We start from the raw sequence: 6,000 nt of genomic DNA, 5'->3' as shown, positions 1-6,000 counted from the left end.
CGCCTCCTCATCGCCGACGTTATGTACAGGAATGCTCCCCTGAGACTGATCAATGTGTATGCCCCAGTGGGTAAGAGTGAACGGTTGGCCGTCCTGCAGCAGCTTCCACTGTTGCTGGCTACGTCCAGGCCGGTCATTCTGGCCGGAGACTTCAACTGTACCATTGATGTAGATGGACGATCCGGCAGGGGGGACAGTAAACTGGATGCCACATCCAGAACCCTGATGGACATGGTAAACGATGCCAAGCTGCACGACGTCTTCAGCACCCCTGCAGACGGAGCGCAGCATAGATACACCTGGTCACGGGTGGATGGGTCTATCCGCTCAAGGATAGATTACCTGTTTGTGTCCCAAACACTCTTGGTCAGAATCACCGATGTCAAGCCGGTGTTCTTCTCTGACCACTGCCTCCTGCTGGCCGACTGTCACCTACAGGACGAGCAGCGGGCGGGTAAGGGAATGTGGAAGCTGAACACAAAGCTGTTGACCCCGGGAAACATTGAGGAGCTCAAGAGGGACTACGCAGGTTGGAGAACCCGTGAAGCTTCAGCGGACGACAGTAAAAGGGAACATCAAGAGGTTCTTCATCCTCAAAGGTGTTCAGGAGGTGAGAGAGAGGCGGGGAAAACTGTCCCAGCTCCAGGAAAGTATGCAGAACCTGCTCCTGCTGCAGACGATGGGGGTTGATGTCACGGAGAACCTCAAGGAGGTGAAGGGCCAGCACGCCTCGCTCTTTACCTAGGAGGCTTCCAAGATAATCTTCCGGACCAGGGTCCGCTCGGTGGAGCAGGACGAGACGTGCTCACGTTTCTTCTTCCAGAAGGTGCACAAAGAGAGCTCTGTGCTCAGCAGCCTGAAGGAAGACGGCTCGGTAACGTCATCTCAGGCTGATATTATGAGGATCTTCTATGCCAGTCTGTATGACGTGAAGCCAACCGACAGCGCGGCCTCCCAGTCATTCCTGTCATCTATCACGGAGGTCTTAGACGACAGAACACGCGAGGGGCTGGACCAGCCGCTATCTCTGGACGAGCTGACCAAGGTCCTCGAGTTCTTCGAAAAGAATAAAACTCCCGGAAGCGATGGCTTACCGGTCGAGCTCTATTCCGCTCTGTGGGACTTGATTGGCCAGGACCTGCTGGAGGTGTATGTCAGTATGTTTCAGGCAGGTACCATGAGTGAATCCATGAGGAAAGGCATCATCACCCTCATCTATAAGCGGAAGGGGGAGAGGGAGGAACTCAAAAATTGGAGACCGATCACACTGTTGAATGCAGATTACAAAATCCTGTCAAAGGCAATCGCCAACCGGGTCAGGTCTGCTCTGGGGTCGGTGATTCACCCTGACCAAACCTGTGCTGTGCCGGGCAGGAAGATCGCTGAGTCTCGCACTCCTCAGGAATACGATCGCCCACGTGCAGGACAGAGGGTTGGACACCTACCTGATCAGCCTGGATCAGGAGGAATCCTTTGACAGGATATCACACAGGTATATGAGAGATGTTCTCTCCAAAATGGGCTTTGGGGAGTGAATCTGCAATTGGATCAGACTGCTCTACACCAACATTGTCAGTGCAGTCTCAATCAATGGGTGGGAATCAGATAGCTTCCCAGTCAGATCTGGAGTCGGGCAGGGCTGCCCTCTCTCTCCTGCCTTGTTTGTGTGCTGCACAGAGCCATTTGCCGAGTCCATCAGGAAGGATGCGAGCCTGAGAGGGGTGACTATTCCTGGCAGCGGGGGCCTTCAGGTTAAGGTCTCCCTGTCCATGGATGATGTCGCCGTTTTCTGCTCGGATCCGCTGTCCGTGCGCAGACTCATGTGCATATGTGACCAGTTGGAACGGGCCTCAGGGGCCAAGGTAAATCGAGGCAAGAGCGAGGCCATGCTCTTCGGGGACTGGGCCGACCAAACCTCGATCCCCTTCACCGTCAGGACCGACCACCTGAAGGTGCTGGGTATTTATTTCGGGGGGGCTGGGGCGTGTGCCAAGTCTTGGGAGGAGCGTATCAGCAAAGTGAGGCAGAAACTGGGCAGATGGAAGCTACGGTCGCTCTCCATCACGGGAAAAAACCTGGTCATCAGGTGTGAGGCACTGTCATTGCTATTATATACGTGGCACAGGTCTGGCCTATTCCCAGAATCTGTGTTGCTGCAGTCATCCGGGCCATCTTCCAGTTTATATGGAGATAAAGATGGACCAGGTCGGAAGGGACTCACTGTACAAAGATCTGGGCAACGGGGGAAAAAATACACCCAATGCCACCCTCACCCTGATGGCCACCTTTGTGTGTGGCTGCATCAAGCTGTGCGTGGATCCCCGGTACGCAAACACCAAGTGTCACTATGTACTGAGGTTCTACCTGTCCCCGGTGTTGCGAAGGACGGGCCTGGCCTCGCTGCTGCGGAACGGTCCGAGTAGTTGGACCGTTCCGTATCACCTGTCCTTCGTGGAGAAGTTTATGAAGAAAAACACCTTTGACCACAAGTCCATCAGGAAGTTGTCAGCACGTAGTGTCCTTGAGACCCTTCGGGAAAAGGAGAGGGTGGATCCTATCGAGCGGTTCCCTGAGCAGACTGTCAAAGCCATTTGGCAGAATGCTTCATCACCAGAACTTTCCAACAAGCACCAAGGCTTGGCTTGGCTGGTGGTGAGAAGGGCTCTGCCAGTGAGGTCCTTTATGCACGCCCGGACTCTCAGCCGCACCGCACGATGCCCTTGAAGCGGCTGCGGGGGGGAAGAGACTGTCACACACCTCCTTCTGGAATGTGTCTACGCAAAGGAAGTCTGGAGAGGAATGCAGTGGTGTTTGTGGAGGTTTGTCCCGAGCAGCTCCGTGAAGCAGGACTCCGTGCTCTACGGTCTGTTCCCCGGGATGGTCTTAGCACACCGAGACAAACATCAACTGTGCCTGGAGGATCATCATCTCAGTGAAGGACGCTCTCTGGGCGGTCCGAAACCTGTTGATCTTCCAGCTGAAGGAGTTGACCCCGACTGAGTGTTGCAGACTGGCACATTCCAAGGTCTAGGCCTACGTGTTGAGGGACGCGCTGAAGCTTGGGGCAGCTGCTGCCAAGGCGCGGTGGGGAAAGACCACCGTGTAACATCTGCCTGTCTAAAGAAGAACAGGGAGCCCATGCAGTCATTTGGGCTCTGCTGATGCCTCAGCTAAATATATGGACATATGATTGAAAAACGTACAGACCTATATATAAAAATGATCATTTCTGATCTCTGTATGTAAATGTTTACATATGTATGGCATGACCAACTGTACAGACCATCAAATTATTTTATGAATAAAGTATATTTTTGAAATTAAAAAAAAGTTAGGGTAGTAGAAGGAATTAGATTTGCTGATGGAGTGATATTCGGTCGGAAGATCATCTTAGGGTTAAACCCCAAGAATCATCTTAGGGTTGATGGGTGAGATGGTGGCTCAGCGCTGGCACTGCTGCCTCACAGTGCCAGGGGCCCCAGTTCGATTCCTGCCTTGGGCAACTGTCAGTGTGGAGTTTGCACATTCTCCCTGTAACTGCCTGGATTTCCTCCCACAAGATGTGTAGGTCAGGTGGATTGGCTTGCTAAATTGCCCATCGTGTTAGGTGCACTAGTCAGGGTTAAATATAGGGCAGGGGAATGGGTCTGGGTGGGTTACTCTTCAGAGGGTCAGTGTGAACTTGTTGGGCTGAAGGACCTGTTTCAATACTGTACGGAATATAATCTAAAGACAACATCAAGGTCTCAAATGATCTGTCGTAACTTCAGACCATTGCAGGGAGACAGATAGAGTAATTGTCAGGGAATAGAGTTTGTGGTGAGGACCAAATAGCACTTTAATTTTTCAAGTGTCATGATTAATATTTCTACCTTATATGAACATCACTAAAACACATTATCTCTTTGCTCTTTGTGGAATCTTAGTGTGTAAATTAGCTGAGTTGTGTAAAACTACACAAATGACCACTTACCTTTCAAATAGCAAAGCATCCAAAGGCACTTACAAGAATATTATAATTGAAAAAGAATTGACACAGAGTTACAGAGAGAGCTATCAGGGTAGAAAACAAAAGTCTTGGTGAAGGAACTGATTTTTATGAAAACTGAGAGGTAGAAAGGCCAAGAGATTTAAGAAAGGCCTCCCGCAGTTTAAAGATAGGGCAGCTGAGTGTCCAATGGTGAGGCAGTTAGAATATGGGGTGAAAATGTGTTGCTGGTTAAAGCACAGCAGGTTAGGCAGCATCCAAGGAACAGGAAATTCGACGTTTTGGGCAAAAGCCCTTCTTCAATGTTTATGCCCGAAACGTCGATTCTCCTGTTCCTTGGATGCTGCCTAACCTGCTGTGCTTTAACCATCAACACATTTTCAGCTGTGATCTCCAGCATCTGCAGACCTCACTTTTTACTAGAATATGGGGTGCCCAGGATTCCAGAACTGAAAGAGTGCAGAGACCTTAAGAGCCAGAAGGGATTATAGATATGTGGAGGACCCAAGAAACTGTTGAGAGATATTAGAACAAGATTGAGGGTTTACAAATTGACCCATAGCTTTAACCAGGAGCTCGTAAACTTCAATAAGGATAGGAGTGATGAGTGAATGGGACTAATACAAGGTTAGTTAGAACTGGAAAATTGTCATGCTTAGAAATAAGAAAGGCATGGATAGGGATTTCAGTAACTTTGAGTTGAGGTTGGATTGGAGTTCAGAAATGTTAGGGTGGTGGAAGGAATTAGACCTTCTGATGGAGTGATATTTGGTCTTAAGCTCAACTTAAGGTTAGACACAACATGAAGGTTTCAAATGATTCTGTCGTATCTTTAGGCAGTTGCAGGTTGACAGACAGAATAGTTGTCAGAGGATAGAGTTTGTGGTGAAAAGCAAAGACACTGCCTCATCCTTCTAAATATTTCGTGTTTGACAACAGTGGCTTCACTTCAAAAATACTTCATTAGCTGAAGTCATCAAAAATGTTTTACAAATGCAACTCCATTTTTCCTTTCTTCTATTCAGAAAAAGATTCACAAGGGTGTTGCCAGGGTTGGAGGGTTTGAGGCTGAATAAGCTGGGACTGTTTCCCCTGGAGTGTTGGAAGCTGTAGGGTGACCTTATAGAGGTTTAGAAAACCATGACAAGCATGGATAGGGTGAATAGTCAAGGTCTTTTCCCCAGGATATGAGAGCCCACAACTAGAGGGCTTAGGCTTAATGCAAGAGGGGAAAGATTTAAAAAGGACCAGCAGGGAAACTTTATCACTCAGAGATTGGCGCGTGTATGGAACAAGCTGCCAGAGGGGGTAGGGGAGGCAGGTAAAATTACAACATTTAAAAGGCATCTGGATGGGTCATAGCTCATTGAGGTTTACAGCATGGAAACAGGCCCTTCAACCCAATTTGTCTATACCACTTAGGGTATATGAGTAGGAAGGATTTATAGGGATATGGGCTAACTGCTGGCAAATGAGACTAGATCAGTTTCGGATATCTGGGCAGCATGGACATGTTGAACCGAAGCTGAAAAATGTGTTGCTGGAAAAACGCAGCAGGTCAGGCAGCATCCAAGGAACAGGAGAATCGACGTTTCGGGCATAAGTCCTTCTTCAATGCTTATGCCCCGAAACGTCGATTCTCCTGTTCCTTGGATGCTGCCTGACCTGCTGCGCTTTTCCAGCAACACATTTTTCAGCTCTGATCTCCAGCATCTGCAGTCCTCACTTTCTCCTGTATTGAACCAAAGGGTTGTTTCTGTGCTGTTTAACTCTATGATTGTTTTCAACATAAGCAAGAAAATCATTTATGCGGATCTATTTGGACTTGGGAATTTTAGGAAATGGATACCCTTAGCTTGTGGACCCTGAAGCTCCTCTCTTCCTGATATCACAAGGAAAGTATAATGCAACTTATTTACTTTGGCCTCAATCTGGCCTTGGCTCCCTCCATTGGCTTCTCCTAGTAGGACAGCTACAGCCACCGATTAAAACAGCAGTCGCACCAACTACAG

Source organism: Hemiscyllium ocellatum, chromosome 10 (assembly GCF_020745735.1).
Source record: "Hemiscyllium ocellatum isolate sHemOce1 chromosome 10, sHemOce1.pat.X.cur, whole genome shotgun sequence".
In the NCBI taxonomy this organism is placed as follows: Eukaryota; Metazoa; Chordata; class Chondrichthyes; order Orectolobiformes; family Hemiscylliidae; genus Hemiscyllium; species Hemiscyllium ocellatum.
Note: the sequence above shows the minus strand (reverse complement) of the source record.